General features: G+C 47.7%; 1 long non-coding RNA gene across 2 annotated transcripts in view; it reads right to left on the bottom strand.

Annotated features, from left to right (window-relative positions):
• Positions 1-812: 812 nt before the first annotated feature.
• LOC110361818 (uncharacterized) overlaps positions 813-18,794 on the bottom strand; it is a 35,679-nt gene continuing 17,697 nt past the window's right edge. For both annotated transcript variants that reach the window (XR_002418634.2, XR_010474627.1), the window contains exons 3-6: positions 18,078-18,222; positions 13,535-17,124; positions 7,552-7,682; positions 813-4,713 (exon numbers count right to left, since the gene is read on the bottom strand). This is a non-coding gene — a long non-coding RNA (uncharacterized LOC110361818). The remainder of the gene's footprint in view (positions 4,714-7,551; positions 7,683-13,534; positions 17,125-18,077; positions 18,223-18,794) is intronic.

Genomic DNA, 18,794 nt, shown 5'->3' with positions numbered 1-18,794 from the left:
GAGAAGCATCCTAGTCCTGGGCTAGTGACCAGAACCGACTAGGAGTCCCAGTCCCACACCCTTCACCTTGCCACAGCTCACCAGTGACTTTGGTCCCTCGCTTTGGTGCTGCATCTTTGGTGTACCTCTTCATAAACTCAACTCATCCTTTGCACTGCAGCATCGCCTGGCAGCCTGGGATCCCATGGTGTGAGTGTTGGCCAGGCAGCCCTGCCTGCCCTGCCTGCACTGGGGATGCAGCTCTGTCCCTGCAGGCAGGCAGGGGCTGTTCACACGGGGCTCATGGGGCTCCCAGCGCTGCATGTCGAGTCCTGCCGTCCGCATGGCTTACTGGATAAGCCCTCTTGATTTGCATGTCAGTGAGAAGCAATGTGCAAGCGTGGAAGCAGCTCTATTGAATATTTCAGCAGAAAACCGCGGGTTTCCCCGGCTTACCAGAGCCCGGCCTGGAGGGCACTTTCACAGCCAAGCCATAAACCTCACAAACGGGGGTTTCTAATGGAAACATTGACATAACCTGTAGCTGGCAGAGCAACAGCTCCGCTCATGTTAAGCCTGAGTTTTCATCTCTAATCCCCTCCAGCTCCTGGCCTGTCTCAGGAACAGACCCGTGCAGCTGGCTGAGCATCCCCAGGGACACGGTGGGCGGCTGGACTGGGGGGGTAGCACAGGTCTGGCTGCCCCCATGCCGTGCCAGCCCCGGCTGGCTGCACCGCAAGCAGGGGGTTGTTGGCTGGGGGGAGAGCCCCTCTGCTGCAGCACGACGGTCCTCTGCCACCGAAAAGGCAAAAGAAAAAGGCAGAACAGTTCAGTTGGTTGTAAAAATTAATGAGTTCAGATACAGACTTGCTTTATTCCGGTCCAGCTGCGTAACCACGGCGATTGTGTCCGGCACACTAGACAGTTACATCAGCTCCACACCCCTGTACAATAAGACTCTGTTTGATCTCAGAAACAAGATCAGACTCCTGGGCTTTGCACATCCTGCTTCCTACATATGTAAAATCATTTTATTACCAGCCAGGAGAGTTCATCTAAGCCGCTCTCGCTGTGCAGCTGATGTGGAGAGAACATGCCCCTGTCTGCACTTCTTTTACCAGATGGAGATCTGCAGAGAGATTTCAAAGCTGCTACTCCTCTGAGTTTGGTGGTTTGTGGGTTTTGTTTTGTTTTGTTTTAATTCCTCATCTTAGACTGGAAGCTCTGGGGCAGGACCTGAGTCTCCTCATGTGTTTGTGCAGCCTCGGCACAGTGGGAGGTGTGTATGGCTCAGCTCTCCTGAATATAAGTGGTAAATAAGCAGCCATGTGTTTTTGCTTGGCTTTGTCCCCTTTTGTCCCATCTGTCCAGGAGAGGAAGTTCCTTATAAAAAATCTGCTCTGCCCTTCGAATATCTCCTCAAATCCCCCTCTGTCGTTCAGGTCTGCGAGACACCAGGGAACTGTCAGATATTTACCATCCTCCCTGTATTGAAACATTTACTCTGCCTCACAGGAGAAACCCAACTGCCACCAAAGCAGTTATGACCAGCCACAGCACCACCACTCTTTTGCTGATTACAGATTGCTCAGCAGTGTTGCAAGGTTCCCTTTTAACCACAGCTCTTTCAGTTGCGCAGTCCCACTGATGCTGCTCTGCCGCTGGCCCCATGTATCCTGACTGCTGAGCAGACGTGCAAACACTTGCTGTTGTGCTGGATGGCAGAACTACATCCCGGGATGCCTCTGCAGTGCTGGTGTGTGGCATCACTGCATCCCAGGATGCCTCTGCAGTGCTGGGATGCAGCATCACTGCATCCTGGGATGCCTCTGCAGTGCTGGTGTGTGGCATCACTGCATCCCGGGATGCCTCTGCAGTGCTGGGGTGCAGGGAGCACTGCAGGGCTCACCCAAACAAGAGCACATTCCCAAAGAAAATATACTTTCCAATCCAGATTTCCTCCGCTGCTGATGTCTGCAGGGCTGTGTGGCCAGCACTCACTGACTGCACACAGGTCACCTGGCAGCTGCCAGGCAGTAACTCTTATTTACTGCTCAGTTGTGGTTGGATTTAAACCAGCAGCACAGGCAGAGGGAGGGGAAATCCCCTCCTTCTCATCCCAGACCCATGGAATCATCCTGTCTAACTGGAACAGCTACTCTAAGTGCATCTAGTTTAGGGCCTTGCTTCACCCCTGGCTGCTTTCTTTCAGCTCAGCTCTCCTGGTTTTGTTAAATCTCCAGTCTAAAGGCTTCAGGGTGTTTACAGCTTTGAATAAAGCTCTTGGAGACTGAACCCAGGTCATGCAGCCTGTAGCTCAGCAAGTCTAACACCAGGACAGGTCTGTTCAGCAGCAGCAATGGAAAACAGTGCCAGTCCATGTCAGCCACTCTCCATCTGGAGAAACTGGTGACCCAGTACACAATACAGTAGCTATCAGTGTGGGCACAGGCACCCCCATCTCGTACAGCCCTTGCACACCTTTCAACCCCTTGGTGGCTTGGGAGCACAACCGTACTCAAATAAGGCTTGACAAAAGACGCTGCTGAATCTTTTTGGCTGAAAGCAACTCCTAGCACATGTGCCAGACCAAAGTTAAGCTTTCCTGTAAGCATCCCCTGAAGACCTTTGCTGATCAAGTCATACCACCATCCTGGCTCATCTGCAGTGGCATTCCCCCATGCCTCCCATCCTCATTGCCAGGGCCGAAGAGTTGAACAGGGATCTCCTCCTCTCCTGGAGGCCTTTTCCTCCAAGCCTTGTTTTGGGGAAACTGAGGCTGACACTTGTACAATGAGAGCTGTTTGCAGGACAGGAGGCTGCAGGGAGCTCTGGCCATCGGGGGTACCAGTGCTGTCACTACTGGTTTCATTGATCAAGAGCTACTGCTCTTAACAAGTGTGTATTTCGCCCATTGCCACGGGGATAACTTCCGAAGATTTTGCATGTAGCAATGACTTCCTCCTCTCTGTGGAGCTCCCAGGCTCTTCCAGCAGCTTTCCAGGCTGCACATCATCCCATCCTCTCTAGACCCTGCTTTTTGTAAGCATGTTTCAGTCTCAGCTCAAGACCATGTGTTCGTGTTTTCACAAAGCAAACAAAAAAAAACCCCAAAATCCCCTCTAGCTGTCCCACTGCAACCAGCTCCGGAGTGCCTGCTATTTCCAATGGCTTTTCCTGTTGTTGGTGTGTAATTACCCCGGGATGCCATTCCCCGGATTGCTCTGACAACTGGGATTTAAGGCCCTGCAAAGAGCAGAGTTGCTGGGTCTCCAAACCCTGCCAGTTTTACAGCCAGCATTGCTCTCATCAATCATCTTCTGTCAGATGGGGAACTTGAGCAACCTCAGTCCAAATCGGAATACGGCAGAGAGGCCTTCTCCATCCCACCCTCCTCTGTTTGAGAGCCCAGCTCAGATAAACAAAACCTGAAAGGGCCAAGGCAGCTCAAAAGGAAACTGTAAATGATCCCATCTGTGAGTCTTGGCAAATATCTCCTCCAGGAGAGGGGTGGGGGGGGGAGAAAACAAGTTGAAGGGTCCTTTTTTTTTTGCTCAGAATGAAATACCATTGCAGTCAGATGTAGCTACTGCTCCAAACATCACTCCAGAGACCAGACCTGGGCTCCTGGGTTTCTTAGCAGAGATGGTGACAGTAACCTTGGAGAGAGGTTGCCATTTCCAGGAATAATTAACATCAGGATAAGCAGAAGTGCTGAGCAAACGTGAACCGAGCTTGGGGTAGAAGATGTAGATCAGGAAGCAAAAGCAGATGATAGGTGCAAAAGTCATATTCTATAGTGCAAAATTAATATTCTATATATTCTATATATTCTTGGGGCTTGCTTGGTTTTAGGTTTTCCATTTTCAGGGCTACGGAATGGTCTGTCAGCCATGTCCCTCACCTCCCAAGGCTTTCCCAGGCAGGTTGGGCTAAGCACTTGATAAGGGATATTGCAATTGTGTTGGCAGCCTCGGTGCATAACAAAGGCACTGATGATCACAAAGTAGCTTTATCTCACCAGGTTTCCAGCTCTGTTCTGCGGTCTCAAAGGCTGGGGATTGTCAGCAAGGGCACTTTGCATCTTCAAAGAACAGGAGCAGTTTCAGGCTTAGTCCAGGATACCCTGGAGACCCCAGCAATGCTGTCCAAGGGGGTTCTGAAACCCAGGTCTGGGTTGTGGAGCAGGAGTCCGCATTTGCCACAGGCAGCAGGGCAGATACCAGGGGATGCGCTGAGGAAATGCTCTGTGCATCATTGACCACCACTAGCAGGCTCTGCTTAGTTTATTCAGGGCATCAGCTTGCCAGAAACAGATGCAGAGGGCAAAGTATTCCAATGCCTTTGACTAACAACTGGCCTTTAAAGAGGAGCTAATATTTAATTATGAATTCAGCTTTCAAGCATGCCAGTGAGAGCGGGGGATAAATATTTAAGACAATGCTACATGCTAGAGATGGGGAGTTGAGGCAAGGAGAGGGCTCAGGGTGAAGACTGAAGACTTTCTGGTTCTTGGAAGGATTTGGCTCCAACAGAGTGATGCTACTGTGGCTAAACACCTTGGAGGTTCTGGGACTGCAAGGAGAGAGCAGTCCTGGGAAAGTACTTACCATCTTTGGATGCTCACAGTGTGCTGAAACACAGGCGAGTACCAAGAGAATCACAAAAAATATTTGAAGGCAGAAATGAGCATTCTAGAGCGAGGCTTGTAGAGCTCAACGTATTCTGTGCAACCTGAAAAAACAGCATTTAGTTATACATCTAAAAGGCACGAACAGAAGAAACAAAACAAATACTGAACTTCGCAGAGAGTCTTGTAACAAGATCCAAAACCAGGAGAGGAAATTGGGGTACATTTAACAGAAACCAGGCATTTATCTTCAAGGGGTAGGGTTAGAAAACACTATAGCAAGCCAGGAAAAAAGAGACACAGATGCTTATTCAGAGGAGAGATGATTTTCTAGCTCTTCCTGGTCTCAGTTTAGGCATTTCTGGGCAAAATATGATGTCTGTGAGATCCAGACCTTCCACCCTAAACAAGTCCAACCAGATCTTGCAGCTGCAAGCAATACAAGCTTGTAGACCCAGGGAGAAAATGAGGCCAGCAACATCCAGCTGAGGGTGAAGTAAATGAGCATGAGGCTGTAACTCTGGTGGGCACATGTCCCCTTGGAGGCACCGGCAGTTCACTTGGTGCCAGGCCCTTCCCTTCCACCCTCCTGGAAGTGCCACCCCTCACTGGGCACACACTGGCCCTGGGACACTGAGCCTGGCTGGACCCCATCCCCTTCATGAGCACTGTAAAGCAGAGGGGGATGCCATTTCTGCACCTCTGCCCCTGCTCGTTAGCTAATGTGAAATAAATCCCTTTTATCTTCACGCTCATTTTCTAAGGATAATAATCCCTTTTTGTGTGCACCCACTTTAACTGCTCCCAAACTGAGCTGTAATTGCTGATAGTAATTAAGTTAATACATATTTACAGCCATGTAGAGTTATAGAAGGTCTCCTGTAGTTTTATTTGAGGCATTTTATTTAACCTGCTATAAAATCATTAACAAGTTGTTCAACGTTAATTGTCTCCAATGCCAATCTTGTCCCCTTGCCTCCAGACAAAGCAGGGCAGGCAGATGTCTCCCCAAGCCCGGCGGCGGGGGCTGCGCAGCCTGGGACCCTCGCTTTCTCCCTGCTCACGCCCTGGCTTCAATGCAAGGCAGAAGCGACTGTCACTTTTCTACCCTGTTGCTCCAGTTTTGTCAAATTTACCTCTGTGACTGACTTTCCAAGCCATTTGCAAAAAGAGCCTTGCGAGGGTTTGTGTGCCCCACATCTGTGCTTGTCATGAGGATGGGGGAGCAGCACCCTGGGGATCCTGGGGGGCTCAGCCTTGGCCCCTGCCTGTAACTCTGCTGAACATCATGGCAGCAATCCCCCCTCCCATGCCAGATTTTCTTCTGCTTGCATTTGTGCTTTTGTGCTCGCCAAGAGCCCCAAACCACTCAGCAAACAGCGTGTGTGGTGAGAGATCACCGCGTGTAATCTCCGGGTGAATCTCCCCGTTATCCAGTAGGCTAATTAACTCCGGGCGGCTGTGGTACAGGGTCATGATGAGCTATCGGCTCCAGGAATGTCCTCCCCAAAGGGAAGTAAATATCGCTGTGTGAGTGGGGAGCCCCTTTCTATGGCAGTGAATCCTGATAAAGAGCTTCACTCCATTCTCCTGTGGCTGGCTCCAGCTTAGCGTTTTTAAAACTAATTCTCCCCCGCACTAATCTGGAGGATCCATTCAGCCCAAAGCTCAACATCTGAGTCTATTTGCGAAGTGTGCAGCTGTGTCAATTTGCAAAGACAAAGGAAAGCTCCTCTGTCAACAGGTCGGGGAGCTCAGGTAGCACGAGCGAATTGAGGGCAAGAAGTCAAAGTGGTTTCACAAACCGTCAGACCGTGTTAAATCCCATCCAGCCCGAGAGGCTGGGGCAGTGCAGGGGATAAAGGGAACGTGGAGGAGTGGGCTGAATGGCCAGGGCTGCGAGTCTGCAAATTAGTGCTATTAAAGAAAGATAATTAGATCTGCTCCATGGAAACCCCAGAAGTGGCAGAATGCAATTTTCATTTGGGCTTATTTTAATAAAAGTTAGGAATGCCAAGAGATGCCAAAATTGCATTGTTGGCAATATTAGCAGAGTCTGTGGTGTAGGGTAGAGCAGCTATGGGGCAGCAGGAGGGGACCACAGCCCTCCAAGATGCAGGAAACTGTCTGCTTGGTGTTTGTGCACAAGGGCTGGAAGCTGAAAGTTTTGGAAGCGAACACTTCCAGATAAAGAAATCCAACCTCTTTTAGAGCCTCTGCTTCTCTGGCAACTTTCATTTTTAGGAATTACTCTGCACAGGGGCAGATGCCATGGACATGCTTAGTGGTCATGAGCTCTGAGCTGGGAGCAGGGCTGGGAGCAGCCCTTCCCAGGGCACCAAGCTTGGAGGCATCCTGGTGTCCTCTGAGAGAGCACAAAGAAAATAAATCCTGGGGAAGAAACCAGACTTCTCACCTAGACCCTTAATCTCAGTGCCATCAGGTCAGGGAAATCCTTGTTTCATATAGTAGGAAAAGAATCTTGGGGAAGTGACGTCCAAGGTTCCTGAAGTCAGCCTGTGGTTTAGGATGCCACAGCCCAGCCTGGGCACTCCTTAGCCATCGGCTATTGGGGATCACAGCTCTACAGAGCCCCTTGGGCTGGTGACAGGGACCAGCCAGTGTTGGAACAGAGCACGGGAATATCTGCATGGGCATTGGCAACCTTCAGAGAGTTAATAAGAAAGCAAGGAGCCATCGCGCGACCAGTGCATGAGAAGGTCCAAAGTCTTATAATTTCTAATAATCTCAACTGATTTCCTGCAATTCAGAGATCCGCAAAATAAGCTGTGTTCAAGCAAATCCATTTCACCACTGAAAACTTCCCCATAAGCAAATCTTCCACTGGAAAAACAAAAGGGCAGTTTCAGTCTTTCCTTGAATTTTCAATACAAAAATAAGGGCTCTGGCTCAGAAAGATTTTGCTGAAATGATAGCTTTACCTGCGGATAGACATGATGCGTGGGAAAGAGGAGTTTCACAGAGAAACCACTGGAAGGCTGAAAACAGCTGTCTGTGTTCAACGTTGGTGTCAATCCTGTGCTGCTCTCACCTCCAGCAGCCGACCCTTTGCCTGTGGAACAGGGGGTAAGAGCTTAAATTCAACAAGCCCCATTTGGAGGAAAGATAGGTATTGTCCCTTAGGTAAGTGTTCTCAGATGTGCAATAATAAACACCACTAAATAACTTTAATGGGTGCACTTAATCAAAATCCACACCACATATACTGTAGGTGTAACTCTATTGAGCAGGGAAAACATGTGAAACCTCATGTTTGTGTTATTTCATGATACAAAGTCCAAAATAATATTCTGTCCAGCTGCTTCTTCCTTCTAACACAAATGAGGGCACATATATACAGATATAGAAAAATGTAGCATTTGGTCAAATTTTATCTTACAGTTAAGCGTATTTATTTTGATAACGTCTGGCAATATAACACCTGTAACATTAATAAACACAGTCATCCCTTTCAAATACATTTTATACCTACTGTACATTTTTGTTTTGAGATAATAAATCACACGTGTAAACCTTATTAATCATTTAAACAGCCCCTAAAAGCACTACTGAAAAGATTTTCCAACTCAAACACCTTTTAAGATGCAATGACATCATGTCTGTCGGGACATTGTTATGCAGCGAAGATTGTGAGACATTTTCCCCCCATAAAGTTGCTGTAATAAAGTTTGTCATTGCAGTCATTAAATTCATGTTTTCTCTTCTTACCTTCTTCCTTACTCTGGAGCTACCCATCGTCAGGGAGAAAGAGAAAACATGCCATGGTGAAAAATTTGGAAGTCTAATCACGAATTCTGCTACAAAGCAAAATACCCATTGATTTCAACAAGAGTTATCTACTAGTCTTGTCTTATACTAACTCCCAGGGTACTTGGCTTCTGGGCAGGCAGAACATGCGTGGAGATAAAGAGACTGAATTCTACCTGGAAATGGAGAAAAACAAAGCAAATGCTGTTGTTTTATGGAACTGAATATCCCAGGAGAAACAAGTCCCCACTGGAATTCTTTGCTTGTGTATCTCCTGAGCCACAGGAAGATGCTGATGGGTTCAGCAGAGGCTTTGCCTGCTGAATGTGTGCAAAGCCATGTTTGACTAAGCTAAAAGAGAGAGCAGAAGATGTAGGTGATGAGCGTTTCTGGGTGCTGCGCACCCTGCCCCAGCAGCACCACGTAAGCTTGTCCCAGCTCTCGCAGCAGCTGTGGTGTCTGCCCTTCGGTGGTCTGTGAAACCAAACCCTCGGACATGACACCAGCGCCCATGACTCAGACCTGCTGTGTGGTTCCTCCCTCATCCCGTCCCAGAGGAAGAGGAGCACATGTGCAAATGAGTCTGTTGGGTTTGGCTGCTTCAAGAAATGCCTCTCCTGACATGGTCCCTGCTGGGAAGGGCAGTGCTGCAGAGCACGTCATGTCCTGCAAGCGGGGACACGAGCCTGGCAGTGCAAGGAAGAAGGATCCTTGCAGAGCAGTTTCAGCCTTAGCATCTCAAAGCTCAAGGCTGTAAGAGCCTCCTGCATGCATACACAAAAATTCATCTGAATTCAAACCCGTCAATCTGTAGCAGACAGCTCTGTGTGGTGCAGGGATGGTGCTGGCTGGTCCCAGCAGAGAACAGAGCAAGAGCAGAGGTGAGATTGCCTGACCCCCCCCATCTTCCCAATGGCCCTCCCAAGTTAGCACACACACAAAAAGCCTAAAACAAGCTCTGGTCCAGCCCAGCTGCAAGCTCTGCTGCAAGTTTCCTTCTCAAAAGATACCCCAGCCAACTTTAAGCCAATTACCAGGGAGACAAACACACCTGCCTGATGCTAATTAGAAACCATCTCAGACACGCTGTGCTCCCACTAGAGGCTGCACCCCTGTTCCCATGCCAGCTCCACCGATGGGTGACCCCAGCCATCTGCCTTTGGGGACAGCAGCACCTCCTGCCTGGTAACCCGCATTCCTGGCTGCCTGCCTTCCTTCTCACCCAAAAACTAGGCAGAGTGCATACCCATCACTAACTGAACAATTAAGCTATTAAGTAACTCAGTTAATAAATTCAGATTTTGCCCTAATACATTTCTAATGACCTTGTCTAATAAATTCAAAGCAATCTGGGAAGAATGCTTGTTGCCACATTTTAAAGGCAAAAGTGATTTATGTTTGCTGAGAGGGCAAAGACAGCCACACGTGATTTATTACTATCAGTCACTGTATCTTTCATCTCTTTAATTACTTTCTCTACAGGCAGCTTCAAAAGTGCTCTTGAAGGCTGAATGGTGGGTGATTTTCAGGTTCAGACACTCACTGCTTAGGTCTGAACTGTTGTTTTTTTCCTTCCTATCTGTGGCTTCAAATATTAATTGTGGCAGCTGCAATTTACTTTGCTTAGGTTGGACTTAGCACAATAAATGATTTTGCGTGCTTGGTACCCTACCAGAGCCAAATGCCTGAAACCTCTGAGATTTTCATCCATCGGTGATATTTTCCAGTGGGAAAGCCAGCAACAACTACCCGCCTCCATAGGGCTGACTGGGTTTATAACAAGACTTAACTTTCATTGTCAGACTATAGGCAGGAGGTTTGGGAGTAAGTCTGAAGGTGACCTGGTTTTATTGGGCAACAAGACCAACTTTTCCATCCTTCCCAGAGAGGTGAGCTTGCCTGCATTTGCTACGCAGACAAAAGGGAAAATGAACTAAGTGCTGGGAAGCCTGAAGCCAGGCACACATGAAGAAATTAATCTGGTTTCCGGGGGTGAAAGGCAGGAATCACATGGGGGGATTTCCAGAGGAGCTGCGTGGACTTCAGCTCTCGCTTCCCAGAAACACGGGGGAGTTGAGTTCATCTGTCACTCATGTCCTTCGGAAAAGCCAGCTAAAAGCAGCAGGAGATGCTAGTGTTTATATCCTCTCTCTTTCTTATATACCCCAGGACTTCCTAAGATTTGAGAAAACCGGATTTAATCCTTGCCCAGCTTTCAATCCCCAGCCAGGGCTCAAACTGTGGGAATTTTTTCCACCAAGACTCTCTCCGAGCTGTTCGCAGGTAGTCCTCAAAACAGGCCTGGCTGGGATTCAGACAGGAAAACCATTTCTACGAGATTTCCTGTCTGGCTTTACAAGCCCAAGAGGTCTGGAGAATAACGAGGATTCATCCAAGATCTTGATAAGTGCCTGCCTGACTCACGGACGTGGCTCGGTCCTCGCAGAGGACCCAAAACCGCTTGTCCTGAGATGGCCTTGGCTCCTGTCAGAGGCACTGGGGATGGAACAGCTCCAGCCCAGCTGGGGCCACAAGCCTGGAAAATGGTTTGTTTTCCAGAGCTCCCCGTGGGCAGTGTCGCAAGGACGGGCTTGCGTGCCCTGCCTTACGTGACACAGCCCCGTCCCTCAACATCTCTCTTGGTTTAAGTGCTCTGCACTGAGCAAAACACTCAGCAAGAAACAAGGAGCTTCCAACCCGTTTCTTCTTCCTCGAATCCCCATGGTCCCTGCTGCGCTCAAGCACGCATCTTCTCAAACAACATGTCCCATTTTGCATCTCTACAGTCAGAGGAAACTCTTAGCAGCATTTTTTGGGGTCAGTTTTTCATGTCTGAGACCCAGTCATGCAAACAAAGATTTATTTTTTTCTGACCAAAACAACATTAAGGAGAAAATTCTTTCCCATGACTAAAGCTGGGCGGGAATTTTTCAACAGAAGGTCAAAGCAGACAGTTTCAGGGAAAGGGTCAGATTGGTGTGATTTTACATGTAATTTTTGTTTTTGTTTTTTAAAATGGGAAAATGCATGCTTCTGGTATTTAGTGATTGGCATGCAAATAAATATCATGGTCTTTACCAAGGCAAGGGTCCTTGCCACTTCTCACTGCTAGCTAGAACCAGTGCTAGCACCAGTAAGGATTGCATTTGACAGCATTGTCTGGCTGATGAGCTAGTTTTCATCATGAATGAGGCTAAATGCTTAATAACGATGATTATTCAAAGCCAGTTGAATTCAGCTGCCCTGTATCAAACGCCTCAAAGCTCTGCGGGTATTTAAAAAAACTGAACATCATCACCCAGCCAAGGGCCAAGATGCACCAACACCAGGACCTTGGCTTTATCTTTGGTTTGAAAGGCAGTAAGTAATAACCAGGGCCATCTCTTCAGAGGAGTGCGTTAAGGACCATGTTCGACAGCCTGGATTCTGTCCTTGTCCAGGTTACCACCAGCAAATCTTCGAACAGTTTGGCAGTCAAGCTTAGAGGCAACAACAATATTCCGTGCCCTTCTATCTGCAATGACGTTACGGCCAGAGCGGCTCGCAGAGAGAGCCTGAGCTGCTGTGCTGCAGGAAACTGAAACCCTTCCGAAAGCGGTCCCAAAGGCCCGCTATCCATCTGACTGTCCAAATAAAACGCAGCAACAATAGAAACGGAATTCATTAAACTAAAATAGACATGATTTTATCCTTGTTGGCCTAACCTTGGTTCCTTGTACATCGAAGCCTTCCATTTGTGGGCCTGGACATTAACAGATGAGTTATTAACTAGCCATGGCTAATTATAGATAGCTGCATCACCTTCTTAAAAGGGAGGCATTGTCAAGGCCAGCTAGGGCCAAAGTTGAGGTCTTGTGAAGTTAATCTTATTGTAAAAATCACTCAATAAGAAAATATTTCTTTTTCCCTTCAGCTTCCACTGAAAATCAATTTTATGGGAATTTGAACACTTTCCTAAAGTGTTTGCAAAACAACCATCAAAGCAGAGCAGAGGTAAAACAGGTTAGTCTTTCTTCATTGTCTGAGTTGGCACTGAACTGCATGTATTGGTGAGAAGGAAATCATTAAGCCTTTAAACTTTCTTTCATTTAGATGATATACAATATTGTTAATGAACACAGTTACGGGCACTTGCCTTCCCCAGCTGTATGATTTTTTACTTAGTACTGCACTTTTAATCTTCCCACAGACTTGAAGGATTGTTATTCCTGAAAGGAAGCGAGACCTCCCTCACTGATGAAGATTTAGTTTGCTAATGAGTTTTGATGATGCAGGAGCACAGCATGGAGGAACTAAAAGAATAATAAAATAAATATTTCTACCCACAGAAAAGAGCAATCTGCCCTCACAAGGCACCCCTGGCTGCCTCATGGGTGGGTGCCCTGCCTCAGGTTCTCCTAAAAACGCTCAGTGGTGAGGGCAGAGCTGTGTCTGAATGGCATAAATGAAGCGGGGGGGCTGAGCTCTGGGGTGATGGAAGCCAGTGTTGGCGCCCGGCCTCTGAGCCCGCCCCAATTTCACTGTGAGAGTCTAGACCTCTTCAGACAATCTACAAATGAAGATGTGTGACATTAGCTAAGCTTTTTTAATTAGAGGGAGAAAGCAAATCTGCTCCACCCCAGGCAGCTGCAGGTCCAGCCAGCATGTTACTTATTAGCTCAAATTATTATTATTACAAAAAACACTTGACTTTCTTGTTCAAAAAGTAAAAAGGGATTAGTAGGGTCTCTCGGACGGCTCTCCTCAGACTAACCTCTACCATCTCAGACAAAGGCTCAAACATAACAGAGGCTTTCTCAGTCCAAGGACAAAACAGACCCCAAACGGCTGCAACAGAAAGTCAAAGGCAATACTTGACATAGCACTCAACTCTGTTTGCTGACTTTTCCTGATGCATACAATAAAATTCAGCCCAAATATGTTGCTGCTGCCAATTACCCAGGGCAACAGCCAGACTCCGGAGCTGGTAAATCAATGGAGGCACAAGGCAAAGCTGCTTTCCTCAAACCTGAAGTAGGTGGAAGACCATAAAGGCAAAAAGCACACCAGGAAGGATTAGGGGTTACAGAACAAAACCTGCCAGGAGGGCTCTGAGCAAGAGGGTCCCCTCTGCCCACCACCCCTCCCAGCCCAGGCTTTACCCAGATCTGCACAAACCTGTCCCTGGGAGGCTGCACCCCAGCTTGCTTCCACCAGGAGGTGGGGGAAATCCTCATCAACCAAAGGAGGATGCCAGAAAGCCTGAGATTTCACAGTGAGGAGACAGGGCTGGCTTGACTGCTGAAGTCTGCTTTCCCAAGGCAGCAAAGCTCCAGGCTGTGTTGGGGAAGGCAACCAGGACTGGTGTTGGCAATTTGATTAAAAGTGATTTGATTGGCAAATCCAAGCTGCCTGGGACTTAGTGGGTAGTGAACCACAGCTTTGGTGTGAAGAGCTCTCTTTCACCTGAAAGTATTTTGCTGTTAAGCAAATTGCACCACACGCATCCCCACCTTTGCCAGCTCTGCTCACAGACCGAAGCTCTTCCCAGTTTTACAGACTGAAATGCTGGAATAAATGGAATTCAGCAGTTTGTATAGAAGTGCTGGGTTTGTCTGAACCGCAGTTGGTGTTTTTAATCACCCAGGCCCATCACATGTGACCGGGTGCTTTGCAAGTGCAGTCCTGGGGGTAGCAACACCTCTCTGGATACAGCCCGAGTTTAGAAAATGGCAGAGCCTTTGTCACGATGGTTTTGTCACCTATTCATCAGTCCTTCTGGGGAAAAGCTGTCCCTTCCAAAAAGCTCTCAAAGAACTGCAGTAGTTTGCTTCAAAAGGGTTTTGAGAAGCGTGATGTTCTGCCACTCCCCTCCTGGGCTTCGTGGCAGTGTGCGGTGGGTAATGGTCCAGAGAAAATCAATTGGACACTGCATTTGAGAGATAAGGGTTGGGATTTTATTCCAAATAACCTGGTGACCCAAATCAATCTCTGTCCTCAAACCCTCTGAAAGTTTGATACTCTAGTCTGCAATTAAGCCTCCACAACTAAAAATTGCAGCAGATGTTCCAGTCAAAACACCTTTATTAACTGTTTATTTTTGATGCATACCAGGAGATACTGGCTAAGGCATTTAAAATCATTGCCTGAGTGGTATATGATCCGATTAAGATGTAGAGTTATTTTTCACCTGCTTTTTAAGTTTTTCATCTTTTAAATGCTAATGGAACTAAAATAAATGGTGAAACCCCCCAAAATTTCCTCGTGATAGTGACTCTGTGGAAACAAGCCAAATTGTCACAGTGTAAAGAAGAGATCTTGAGATGTCGGGGGTACAAGACCACTCTGTCTTGCTTTCCTGACAGGGAGTGGGGCCGGGAGGATGCTGGGCACAGCCAGGCACTGCCTGGGGTGCAGGGGCACACAAAGATCTTCTGTTCCCCACCTGAAGTTCTCTCCAGCCCCTTTTCAATCAAGCAAGAAGTGGTACCTGGAGGGAATGGCTGCTCCTCAGGGCAAAGCAGGTGCTGGAGACAAAGACAAGTCTGGAGAACAAGTATTGAACACAAAGGTTAATTCCTCAGATAAATAAATTTCTGTTGAGCGAAACTTAAGCCTGCTTCCTATTCTGGGATGCCTCTGAGCCAGATGTTCCCACTGCTATGTGCTGCTGCTGCTGAAGGAAATGCACACTCTCCTCATGTGCTTTAGAGCATGGTTAGGGAGGGGGAGGAGAGGAATAAATCCTGTGCTCATTGGGCAGTGAGAGGGCACCAAGCAAGATGCTCTCCAGGGGATGCATGGAAAAACTCTTTCCCACAGCTGCTGCCTTCAGATATGGCCGGGGTAATCCCTGGTGCAGCGGCTCCTGTGCACAGAGGTTCATCCCACCCCACAGGCTGGGGTTTCAGCTCTGCACTGTGCAGTGGTGGGGCAAAACCCCTCACAAGCTTTTCCCCGTTTGCTGGGCAGCTCAGCTCAGTCCTCCCACGCCTCCTGCACAGGCAGCGGCCATACGGGTGGTCATGCACGGGCTGATACTGAATTTCCCAGGGGCGCTTTGCCTGGTGGATATTAACGCTGGTGAGCGATGCCCATTTACACGCTGAGCAGAGCAGCGCAGCCCAAGCCAAACACCCTTGGGCTGGCCCCATCCAGGGCTGGGGGAGAAAGGGGCCTTTGGCGGGAAGGTGTTTTTCATTGCGCTGAGAGCTGTGTCCGATGGCATTGTCGGAAGCAGCAGGTAGCAGTGACAGGCAGGGTCATTCCCCTGACCAGCCCCAGCCCCTATTGTGCCGCCTTTCACTGTGAGCAAAAGGTCAGCCCACAGTCCTGGCTCCCAGCCTTTGCTTTTTTGTTGCAATTGTCACAAGGTAAATTAATCAGATTTACGGCATTAAGCCTTGCCGTATCTTGAGCCTTTCAGTCCTTTCTGCCCCTAAAACTTCCCTCGTATGAACAGGCTCTTTGTTTATCCTTGCCCATATAATCTTCATTTGGTGATGTGGGAGCGGTGGAGGGACAAAGACTGGAGGAGAGAGCTGCTGCCCGGCAGGTACCCACAACAACAGCACCCACCACCCAAAACATTGGTGTTTGCATCACTTCAAATATTTCTTACAGGAAAATCAGCTGGATAAGATCCTGTTTTCAGACCTGCGGTGTCACTCTCACATCTTTTGGGAAGAGTAGCTGCCCCTCTAATAAATAAAAGGCGAGAGCAATTCCACAGCAGGGGCAACCTGCCACCACCGTGAGCACAAAGTACAATTTATGTCCCTCTAATGTACCTACAGCATATGGGACCACTTACACAGTTGTTTGCCTTGGTCAATGGCTCTGCCGAGCCATTGGGGAGCTGGGTCTTATTTCACTTTCTGACGGGGATTTGGCAGTGACCAGCCCCGCAGCCAGCACCGGGCTCCCCAGCCGCGCTCGCAGCGTGAGCGGCGGCGGGGCCGTGAGGAGGTGACAGGTATCTTCATCCCACCACCCAGGAGAGCTCCAACGTCCCGCTGGCAGGAATTTGTCTGCAAATTTTCCCCCATTGAAACGAGCGAGGGGGTCGATATGATCGCTTGATTAAGGGGCAGGCGAGGTGGAGAGAGGGGCACTGGAATAGACCATGCTCGGAGGAACTCTCCTCCCTTTGGGAGACTGTGATCCAGTTCTCCCTGCTGTTTCTCACTCATACGATCATATATATAACTTCCAGCTTTGTCAGCAAGTCTCATTTCCCCAGAGCATACAGCTTAAAAAAAAATATACTTAATCTATCCATATGGAAAAGAAATGTTTAAAGGAACAGTAATGACACTGAGAGAGAGTAATAAATGTGATTGCAGTGAAACTAGCAGCCAGAGTGGGAAAGGGTGGGAAACTGTATCAGCGACCTTATCTTCTGCAGGTGCATTTGATTTTGATTTGATTATCCTCAGGGCAACTCATAACCATGAAACATAAAATACATTAATGCATTTGTTTTGAGCAATGGCATGCAGATAAGAGGAGGATTATACACCGCATTTGGATCTTGTGTTTGTGTTGATTTTTCTGCTTTCAGTTTTTTAACTTTTACACACACAAAAAAAGAAAAGATGATGGTATGTAGTGTGTGTGTTCAAATGACCTCTCCACAATCAGAAGGCATTTAGTGTGTATTTAAATTTAAATAAGAGAACCAGAATGGCATCCAAAATTCTCATCTTCTATCACTCTTTGCAAAAGGAGGCTCTTCCCAAAGACAGCTGTCATGTCGAGCACTTTCTCTCTAAAAAAAAGCAACGTGGGTGAGTTTGCACATAATCTTTTGGCCTGGTACTGGTACGTAACAAAAAGACGCGTGTAACTTCTGGAGCACAAGTGGTGTCACGTTGAGTGAAAAATGAGACCTTACGATGAGCTGAGGATCCCCCATGAGAGAAGCCAGCAGCATCGCTTCCTTCGCCAGCATGGGGGCTGTCCCCACACACCTCCAGTCACACTCCTCCCCCCGCAACCTCAGCCCCGTGACACCTTAAAACTGGGAGGGCTTCCAATATCTAGGTCAGATCTTCCCAAAAGTCAGAGAGGGAGGTTGAGCCTGACATGAGACCATATCTCTGCTGAGTGTCTTGGGTGATTGCAGTAAGATGCAGCTGAGATAAATGAATGGATTTTTAATGTAAGATATGTTCCAGTTTTGAAGAAGAAACTTTTTTTCCCTCTCTTTTTTTTCCTCCTTGCTTCTCCACTGGTAAAGCTGCCCAAATTCTCCACCTCTGTTTGCCCATCCAGCACACAGGCTCTACCTGCCTCACAAAAGGAGGTGTTTGCAATAGGTTTTTTGCATTTTCAGATTAAAAACTCTTAACCAGTGCAAGATATTTCCTGAAAGAAGTAGAAAATAGATGTGATTCGTGCTTTCAGGCACATGTCTACTTAAATGTTTTGCCAGCTACCATCATCATGATGATTTCCCCAAGATTCAAAAAAAAAATAAGAGGGAATAACAGGCACTCCCGACTGTGCCTGAATTAAAGATATGGTGTAATTTTTTTGGCTTTGTCATGATTTTCTTTTCCCTGTTCTCCCTCCCCCCTACAAATTATTAAATCATTAAAATGACTTAAAAAAATACCAAAGCAGATGTCTGGCCTGTTTGATCTTGAGCCTGAATATGGAAAAAAGAGTCAAGAGTCTGATTATGGAAAAAAAGCAGAAGAGAGACAAAAAAAGCCACCTGGAACAGGAAAGTCATGAAGGAGAAGACTTGGCTTTGATCTCTGCACCGCACCGGCTTCACCAGGGAGAGGTGGCTCTGCTGAGCAGAGCTGGACTGTTGTGCGGCTGCTTCATGGGATCTCAGGAGCATCACTTTTCACCATCTGCTCAAAAGAAACCGAGTCACTCCAAGCGAGATTTCCATCCTTGAGTTACAAGCAAAATATGGATTTGTTCTGTGTAAAATGAAGGTAGACCTCAAATCACGGATGCTACTTTGACTAATAATGCGACTGGCCTCCTTCAGCTGATTGACAGGCTGCCAGCCTTGGCTGGCTCATTTGTTTTAATTCCTAATTTGGGTACCCTCCTGTTTGCCCTGCTGCAGGGAATCCAGAGCTTAGGAAATGGCTACTAGAAATCAGAGCCACAGCAGCACAGAGCATCAGCAGGTGTGCAAAGCGAACCCGCTCACACCACGCTCCGTAATTTTCAACAGTATGTTGGGAACGACAAGGGGTCATTATCCATGTACCCACTGCTGACACGTCTCTAGGTATGCTGGAAAGAGAGAGATTTTGGCTGTTTACATTTTCACCTGATCTCCATTGCTTCTTTGTTTGTGTGGACTTACCATTTAAATCACAGTCTCCAAAGGCTGTTTGAGTTGTTTTCTAGCTCAAAACAAAATGATAAAATCCTAAAGATGGCCTGAGAACAGGAAATATTACTGAAA

The sequence above is a fragment of the Columba livia genome, chromosome 9, assembly GCF_036013475.1.
Source record: "Columba livia isolate bColLiv1 breed racing homer chromosome 9, bColLiv1.pat.W.v2, whole genome shotgun sequence".
Lineage (NCBI taxonomy): Eukaryota > Metazoa > Chordata > Aves > Columbiformes > Columbidae > Columba > Columba livia.
The sequence above is the reverse complement of the archived record's forward strand: the minus strand, read 5'-3'. Positions and strand labels throughout refer to the sequence as shown.